The sequence below is a fragment of the Melopsittacus undulatus genome, unplaced genomic scaffold (genome assembly GCF_012275295.1).
Source record: "Melopsittacus undulatus isolate bMelUnd1 unplaced genomic scaffold, bMelUnd1.mat.Z mat_scaffold_618_arrow_ctg1, whole genome shotgun sequence".
Classification (NCBI taxonomy): Eukaryota; Metazoa; Chordata; class Aves; order Psittaciformes; family Psittaculidae; genus Melopsittacus; species Melopsittacus undulatus.
In genome coordinates, this window is record NW_022994464.1 from 1 (window position 1) to 9,396 (window position 9,396).

The 9,396-nt window shown below is 54.1% G+C and overlaps 1 long non-coding RNA gene across 1 annotated transcript; it reads right to left on the reverse strand.

Moving 5' to 3' along the window:
* Nucleotides 1–263: 263 nt before the first annotated feature.
* Nucleotides 264–1,623, reverse strand: LOC117438801 (uncharacterized). Its single transcript, XR_004551036.1, has 3 exons — nt 1,504–1,623; nt 685–822; nt 264–372 (listed from the first exon to the last, which is right to left on the reverse strand). It is a non-coding gene; the product is annotated as an uncharacterized lncRNA (long non-coding RNA).
* Between the last annotated feature and the right edge of the window lie 7,773 nt (nt 1,624–9,396).

The window sequence follows — 9,396 nt, forward strand, 5'->3', positions numbered from 1 at the left end:
CAGAAGTTTCTCAGCTGTTCCTGTGATTCTCATCTGCACGTGCAGCCCAAGCACCAGTCTGGAACAGGACCCTGCCCATGTAGCCCTGGGAGACTGCGAGGACCAAGCTGGACAGGAGCCCAAGAGCTGCCATAAGCCCTTGTCTGCTTCCCACACATCCAAACCTTAAGCCCCCAGATTAATCTTCCCAAGGAATAAGAGTGGCACCAAGTGGGCTATTAGGAGATAACCCACTGTTGCCTTCCTTCCTTGCAGCACAGCTTCAGGGGACAGGCTTCCTCTCACTGTGCCTTGCATCCCAGCACACAGACGTGCCTCACCCAGAGCTCCACTGGGGTCTCACGAGAAGAAACTCCCATCACCTCCAGCATCCTGAAATAAAGCAGAAGAAGAGTCTCATTCTGCTCAGCCATCTCCCACCTGACATAGTGTGACACCCACAGCCAGAGATGAACCAGACTGGTTTGTGCTGGAAGGGACCTTAAACCTTACCCAGCTCCAACCCCTGCCACAGGCAGGGACCCCTTCCACTGGAGCAGCTGCTCCAAGCCCCTGTGTCCAACCTGGCCTTGAGCACTGCCAGGGATGGGGCAGCCACAGCTTCTCTGGGCACCCTGTGCCAGCGCCTCAGCACCCTCACAGGGAACAGCTTCTGCCTCAGAGCTCAGCTCAGAGGTTTCTTACCTCTTTTCTGCCTCTTGGAGAAGGGATTTCGCGGCTTCAGGGTCACTCTTCATAAAGGTTTGATATGGAGAAGATGACTCCAGGTAACCCACCACACCAGCGACAGTCATGGGGATGGTATCAAAGATATCGGTAATTCTGGGACACATGGGGGAGAAAGCAGCACTGGCAAGTTACATATTAGAGGCAGGGGAACAAGGACAACAGACTGACAAGGTGGTGAATATCTGATACCATGAAATACCAACAGATGGAAACAACATCCAGCTGTGGCATTTGGTAGGTCAGAAGCTCCAACTGATGCACTACTAGAGCAGAGATGGTCATTAGGACCATCTAACATAGTCTGTGACCTGATCAGCCCTTTCAACACAGGCCTATTCCCCTCCAGGAGCCAGGACACCAACACGTCTGCACCACCACTGCCAACATGTCCTTTATGCTGCAGAGTCAGCCCCTGCCCCAGGCCCTGGTGGGAAGGGGGCACTGGATCCCTGCAATTCTTGTCAGGTTCTTTCACTCACTGCATTGTTCCCCTTCCTCCATGAAGTGATCAGCCCAGACCCTCAGATTACCATAACTCACCATAAAGAAACCCCTAACCCCGTTCTCCTTGAGCAGGAAGGGCTCTTGCACCCCTCGGACCTCACACGCTGGCCAGCACAGACCCACATCCAATGCAGCAGAAGTGGAAGTGCAGCCACAGTGCATGTGCTGGAAGCTCTGGCAAACCCAGCTCTGACCGAACTGGTGGCAGGGAGAGGAGCGGAGATGCCACCTCCACGCACTGCTGGTGCTGCACCGAGGGGTTCTGCTCACCTCTGCTTGTCTGGGAATGGCAAAGCCTCAAAGATCTCCTTGTAGTCCTCCAAGACAAGTTTTATCCTGTGATGGGAGTGTTTTAAAAGCAGGTCCCAGAACTGTAAAGGCAGTGCATTAGAAACCAAACCACAGCCCTGCTGGAAGCTCTCAGCCTCACCTGGCCCTAGATCTGATGCACTCATAAACATTTTCTTAAACACTCCTGGCATTAAAATACACCAAAATCTTTCTTAGCATCAAGAACTTGAGAATACTCTTTTATTATAGAGATGAGGGTCTGCCGCGGAAAGGACTCAGTCAGAGACCAATATGATCAGACAAGAAGCCCTTTATTGCAAAGCATTAACTCCTTATATACTATTGCTTACACACACCTACAGTAATCTGGCATATCATGATTGGATACTTGTCTTGAAGACCCTTAGTGACTAACATAGAATTGGTTAAGCACAGGTGTGAGAACTTGACCTCGAACGCTTGCCAACAGTCCACAGTTCTCATCACTCAGTGAATTACAGCTTCTTCTTATCTTGCTTGCTTAGGCTTCCTCAGGCCTCCCACGGCCTTGCTGTATCCCTCGGAGTTATTCAGAGTTCATGTACCAAATATCCATTCTCCTGTGAGAACTGTCTCCACACCAGGTTATAGTAAGTGGCCTTTGTATGTTCCTGTATGGCCAGGAGCAGGGTCTGGACTTTTGTGCACAAGGAGCTTTCCCCAAGCTCCGGGTGTTGTGCCCGGGAGGAAGCAGGAGGGAGAGATCAGAGGCTCAGATGGGTACGGGGGTGGCGGCTGCGGATGATGGGGCTGTGGGGACGCCGCGGTCAGGGGAGGAGCAGGCGGGCGATAGGACCCGGGCGGCATCGCCGAGAGGGGCGGGGCCTGGCTAATTAGGGGGCGGGGTATGTTGGTTGTGGGCGGGGTCACGGGGTGACAACGCGCCACCTGTAAAAAGGCGAGCACCGGGTAAGCCGGGGCGTGGCTCCGGCGGCTCCTCCGTTGCGGTGAGTTGTGGGGTCCTGGTGCATCCGGTTCTCCGTGTCCCGGAGCCATCCCCGGCCCCTTCCCGAGAGCTCCCGGCGGCTCCAGCGGGCGCTGCTGCTCCGCAGAGCCGGGACCGACACCGGGGAGGGGCCCCGGGCTCCGGCGGTCGAGTGCTGGGAGCGGAGCCCGAGGGCTGAGCCTGGGCTGGGGCCGCGCTCAGGGCTGGGCAAGGGAGTCCTGAGCGTTGGAGTCTGGAAACCAAGCGGGGCCGGTTCGGGGTCAGAACCAGGGACCGGGGGCTGGGGGCTGGACCCGGGGTCACTAAAACCGGGTTTGGGGCTCGGCAATGGAGACCAAGCCCCACGTGTGGGAGTCTGGAGCCCGGCTCACGGGGTCAGTTGCGGGGCTCAGAGAGAGCCCGAGCTGCCCAAAGCAGGTTCCGAGCTTAGACCCAGAGCCCCGTGCATGGAAGTCTCCGCATGAGCCCTCCCTGGGCTGGTGCCGGGGCTCAGGCACAGAGCGGCTCCTGCCTTCTGCCGCTGAACCCCAGCCCCGGCTGCACCGGGCTCCGGCTGCCGCTGAGGCCGTTCTGTGTCCCGGGGAGAAGGCTCTGCCGGAGCCGCAGGCGGCGTTAACCGGGAAGGGAGGAGCGGTGCGGGGGGAACCGGCTGGAACCGGCGCTGGGGCTGCGGCTGCAGGGGGGAAGGGAGAGGAGAGAGGCGCGGGCGGGCACGGGAGCAGCGGCTGCGGATGCCGCGGGCGGGCGGTGGGAGCCGGGGCGGCCCCGGCGGCTCCGTTCGCACACAGGGAGCGGGTTCTGGGGCCCTGAGAGCGCTCAGTGCGGCCGTACGGAGATGGACTCGGATGCTGCGGGCACCGTTCCGGAGGGCCCCGTGTGCAGGAGTTGGTGTTTGCATTGGGTCCTCATGAACCCACTGGGTTGTTGGTGCTGGCTTCAGGTCCAGCGTGAGCAGTGAGGTGAGTGGGAGCAGTGTGCTCCCAGGTGGGCTTGGTTACCCTCGGCAGCACCAGCAGGTTCTGTTGATTGTCCTGGGAGGGCTGTGCTTGCAGAGGAAGGTGTGCAGGAGCTGGGTTCATTGCATCGTGTTTTCCTGAGATGGGAAGGATGAGTTTGGCTTTGCTTTGGGAAGAAGCAGGTCTGGTTTTGCTGGGGTGCTGGCGTCTGATGTCCATGGGCTTCTCCTTGACTTCTGCACCTGCTGCCTTGAGCCTTCTGTGTGCTTTGAGGCAGAGTTTAGCGCTGCCCTCTTCCTTGAGGACTTGGAACAACAGCCTGGCAGGGAAAGGAGGTAGGGAGAAGGGGAAGGAATTTGCCTGCTGCCCTTACAGTGGGATGCAGGAAGAAAGTTGTCTCTTTGCTGAAGGTCTTGAACCTCTGAATTGCTACTGAGTCCTGAGGGTACCCGGTGATGGTGCCCCTTTGGGAGCAGGGTTTGTCTGTGCCCTGTGCTATGGGTGGCCAGCAGGCTCTGTGCTTTAGAGAAGTTGCTTGCTATGTTTTAGAGCCTGCTTGTGCTGCCTGTGGTTGATGCTTGCATTGGCACCAGGCCATGACCAAATGCTCGCTGTGTCTTTGTTGAGAGATGCTTTTTGCTTTGCTGAGTGATCCCTGTTCCTTGCACTGAAACATGGAGGACTCTAAAACAATGACATTGGACTCTGTGCCTGTGGTGTTTGCTCTCCGCACTGACTGCTGGCCCCCAAACCCCTTTTGCTTGACCTCTACTGTAAGTAGTCTGTATGGTCTTTGGACTGTGCCTTGTTTACAGCATGCAGCAATAACATGAGGTGTGTCTAACAGTGATGTTATGTTTCAAAGCATTGCATGTGCGTGGCTGCTGTCACTGTCACCATTTACAAGGAAGGAGAAAGAAGCCCAGATCAGACAGAGAACAAGATCAGAGCTTCCCAGTGAGTCTGTAGAGGAGCTGAGCCTGAGCCCTTTCCATGGGTCCTGTGCCTCCTCTGCTCTCCCTCAGCTGCTGCCCGAGGCTGGGATAGCCCAGAGCAAAGAGAATGACTCCTGGGGTCCCCAGGTGCTGTAGAAACAAGTGCCTGGGCCCGAGGGCTGATGAGCTCCTACCCACACCTGATCTCAGCCTACCCAGAGCCCCCTTGCTGTGTCTGTGAGAGGGGAAACTGAGGCACGGAGCTGCTGGGTCATCTGCAGGGCCTGCAGGGTCCCTGCTGGTGCAAGCATCAGGGAGATGCCTGTTGGAGGCTGCAGTGCTTGTAATGAAAGGTACTGGAGGCAGAGAAGGTGCTTGCTGCAGTTGGGCATTACTGGCATTCACATCCCTCCCTTCCTCCATATATTCTGCAGGAGCTTCTTCTCATATCTCGTGGTTCGCAGCATCCCACCCCTAAATGCCTTTCCTGCTTTCCCTTTGTGGTGTCTGCTGGCTGAGGGAGGAAGCTGTATTGGCACTGCTGTTCTCAAAGGGAGGGTTGCGATGCTATTTGGGAAGCTAACAAAAGCTTAAGGGCAAATCCTGCTTCAGGATGTGCAGCAGGCAAGAAGGCCGGTCTGGATGCAGCCTGGAAGCTGGTGGATGTTGTGGATTGTCCAAGAGATGGGAGTGGGTTTTGGCTGAGGAATTGTTGGAGGATCCTGATGGACTTTCTGTGTGTGCTGGGCAATCTGTTCCCTGTGTCTGCACAGTTGGGGTTTTACAGAAGCTGCATCCTGTTGAGTGTAGTTGAGTTACATATGAATGATCCCTGCTGCTGGGCCTGAGAGGTTCGTGTCTGTCCAAAAGAGCCTTTCCCTCTTGTTGCACTCCCTGATGCTTCCAAGAGCTTTGGTGATGCTGAATTGTACCTGCAAATAGGTTTATACCACTCCAGCAAGGCTTTTGCTGGGCTAATGTTGTCAATGCTTGTTTGTGTTCCCTCAGCCTTGATGCTGCTCCTGTCTGCACGTGATCCTCCAGAGCAAGACCAGAGGCAATCCAGGGAAGACTGCTGGGATGAATACCTTCCATCCCCTCCCTATGTACCAGAAATGGGATCGTCTGACAGTAAGTGACACCTCTATGCTTTTACACATCATCCGTAAGTGTAAAATGGCTTTAGTTCCAAGTTACCCCCATGTATTACCCAGAAGCAGCTGAGAAATTGTGGTTTAGCTCTGAATGGACATATTGGTGAGAGATCTGAGGCACGTTTCTCTCTAGAAAATGCCTGTGTTCGTATCAGCCTCAGCTCTGTCTGCAAAGGATGCTGTTCCTTATGCTGCTGCTGAAGTGTGTCTGGGAGAGATCCCAAGCAAGGCTGGCTCTGTCTATATAACAAGCAGAATTTGTCTGGGACTATTTTATTAACTGGAAAAGCTTCTGGAGAAAGATCTGGGTGTATTGGGAATATGATGGGAGATGTAAAGGTCTTTGCTGGTGTTTACTGGTGCTTGGATGTGTGTGGTAGAAGGAGAGCAGGAAGAAGTCCTGTAGTGGTGTGAGCTGAAGCAAGGGAGATGGGTGCTTGGTGACTTGGAAATGACTTTGAGTTCTTCAAGCTTGTTCTGAAGGAGGTGTCATTGCTCTCTTTGGTTAAGGAAGGGGTTTCTGTCAGCCTGGGAAGAACATTTCTAACCCTTGCAGGAGCTGGTAACCCCTGATGTGAAGTGTGGCAGCTCCCTGTCCACCTTCCTTTTGCTGGGGGTTCAGTGGCCAGTGCAGGCTGTAAGGGTTGTGTTGGTCAGGGACATGTTTTGTGCTGGTTCAGCTGGAGGCTGAGTTGGGAGGAGGCAAATGGATGGAGGGAGTGCTCATGAGCAAGCAAAGGGCTGATGCCATCTGCTTTTAGGGATGGTGCAAACAAGGTGAGGAATGGTGTTTGGTGGCTGATTGTTGTGTGGGTTTGGGTTTGATGCTCTGTGTTTGGAGGCTTCCTCTACTCTGGTTCTAGCAGTTTGTGTAATGCTGTTTCCAGGGGAACATGGAGGATTATGCTCTTCCCTAACCTTTAAATGACTTGGGGTTTTACTGAGCACGTCAGGGTTGGAGTCACACCATGAGGGGGAGCTAGAATGTAATAGGAAGGAATACACCTTTCTTGTGGAGTAGTCAGGCTGGTGAGTGTAAAACCAATGTTGTTGAGAACAGAGGAATGAATGGAGGCAATGGGGAAGGAAATTAGCACTTTCTTGTTCTTCCCCCTCCCTTTAAAAAGAGAAAAGAACTTAAAACCCCTTAAAATTCCTTCCAGAACTTGAAATTTCACAGCAATATTTAAATGCCATGATCAGGTTTGCAAAGATGAAAGGGAATAACCAAGTGGAAAGTGATGGCAATGGATGGATGCTGTGGTGGGGCAGTGTGGTGAGGGAGAGTCAGCTGGGTTGAGGTGCCTGTAACCCTAAAGCAGCATTGATGGGGCACATGAATGTGTCCTCTGGGCCTTGGCAGTTCCCAGAGTGCTTCCCTTGAGGTGGAAGTGATTGAATCTTTAAAGGTAATAATGAAAGAGCCAAGTGTCAATGAGAGCTTCTGGCAGAGTGTGATGGGGCTGTGGTCCTGGGGGGAGATGCTCACTGAGGTGACTGAAGTCAAGAGTACCAACTGAGTGTGGGCAGTGGGCAGGAGCCCTTGTTATTGTGGAAGGCATTGATATGGGAAGGAAAAAGGGGATGGAAGAATTCACTGGTGAGGAGGGGATGTGGGACAGATGAGCAGTGTTTTGTAGCTGTTCCAGCTGTGTGCTTGGTTGCAGGGCAATGAGCCCATTCAATTTAGCAGGGGCTTCAGCAGTTGATTAATTCATGTGGTCTGGATTTGTGAAATTCACTTTTCACCTTTGTGCTGTCCAAGTCTGTGCCAGAGCCAGGTTATTCTGTGTACACCTCAAGCTCGCATCAGAGATGAGAGGCGCTTGGGGCTGGGCTGTGTATGAAGGTGCTGTGAATGCAGAGATTGCCACTGTTGGAGGGCTGTTGGCATCCCCATTTTTCACACCAACCAATCGAGGCCCAGGGAGAAAACAAGCCCGGGGAGCCCCAAACTGGCCACAGGTGCTGGTGCTGAGCCCTGGGCTTGTGCTGTTGTGACTGGGATGCCCCTTTGAGGTGATGGCCGAAGGTACGTCCTTTCTCCTTGCCCTATGTCCAGGCCCTAATGGCCTGAAGTCACTGTCCCTTGAGGTTCTGTGCCTTCAGTGGAGTCTCCATGTGATTTGCCCACAGTGTTCCAGCAGTTACATCCTCCCCTAGGTGTAAGGTTGCATTTTGGCTTTAGTTGTGGGCTCCTTCCACCTTATGGGACATTTCCTTTTGCAATCCCTGCAGGTGATTTCCTCTTGTTAAAGGCAGTTTCCATCACTGTGCCATAGATGTGCAAGGCTGGGTGAGCACCAGACCGGTGTGCTGGGATAGCCTGGAGGACGCGCTCTCTCTTGTGCTCCAGCACAGGAGGAGCCGTGGGAAGCCTGAAGAAATCTGGGATTAGAGCTCGGAGCAAAACTTCCTTCCCAGCAGCTTTTCCCTGCAGAAAGAGGAGGCTTTTGGCAAGAGACCCTGACGTGTGATGCATCAGTGCAGTGCTAAAGAAAAGGGGGAAAAGACGCTACGTTATTCCCCCCTCCTTCCCTCTGCCTCTTCCCAGCAAATTGGGAATCTATGGAATTGTGATCATATGGGGTGAAAACTAATAAAAGGATTAATAAAGTGAGATGATATTCTGACTGGGCAGCTGTTTTGTTGGCACTGGTTTCATGTGTGTGTGTTGGAATTGGGATGGGGGGAATAACGTAGCATCTGGGCTGGTGTAATGACAGTAAAGCAGGCAAGGATGGCCCAATGAGATGGGATTTAGAGCAGCTCCATAGACTGGACATGGAAATAACACCATGTTCCAGAGAGTGAATGGGAGAGCGGTGGCACTGCCTGACCTGCCAGGTCCATGCAACCCCAAATAACCCCTTTGTGTAAAGGGGATCATCTCCCCATGGCTCTGCTGAGCTCCTTCCCTATGGCTGAGGCCGCATCGTGTGCATGGGCTGTGGGGTGCTTGGCAGAAGTGAGGACAAGCACTGGGTTCCTCCAGTGCAGGGCTCAGCACTGATGGTGCTGCTGCACCTCTTTGTCCCTGTCCCTCCTCCTGCTGACAGTGTGGTCCTTATGTTTCAGTCAGAGGAGGAATCTGCGTAGCTTGAGAGGGGAGAGGGAAACAGATCTGAGCTTGCAGAAGAGAGGTGGGATGTGTCAGGGCCTCCTGAATCCCAGTGTCAGCCGTTAGAGAGGGGCGTTGCTAACCAGTAACTGAACCTCCATGGTGTCTGTCCTGTGTGCTGATCCTGGAAGCCATCCCTTGGGTCACGCTGTGTGCCCACATCTCATGTGGGTCCTTCTGAAGGCCTCCTTGGAGGAGCAGAAAGCAGCAGGGGCTTGAGTGCAGCTGAGGGCAGCAGCCCCTTAGTGTCTGTATGAGCCAGAGCACCCTGGCTGTGCTGCCCTGCTTGCACCCGAGGGTGCTGTGGTGGCCCAAGGCCCACGTGTGTGAGCAGAGCTGCTCTGCAGTGCCTGTGATGATGAGGCCTGGGCACTGCTCACACCCCTGGCTCTTAGATCCCAGTCTCCAAACCCCAGGAGCAACATCCCAGCTTCTCCTCATGCCTCAGCATCCCTGCAGGCGAGCTCTCCTTCCCATAGCCGCTGTGCTCCATGTCCCAGCTCCATTCTTGGCTCTGTGAGGGTCTTGTTGGGATCATAGGGGTGGGATGCTCTGCTTCTCTGCAGGCTGGAAGTTTGCCCGTGGCCCCCTTTGCCTTTGGAGCTGCAGCTTCTGCTTCTCATTAGCTCAATAGGAATATGGATCAGCAGTGTTCAGTGCTAATGGATGTTGTGAACTGAACCAGGCTGAAGATGAGATGAGAGCACATCCTCACTTGTAG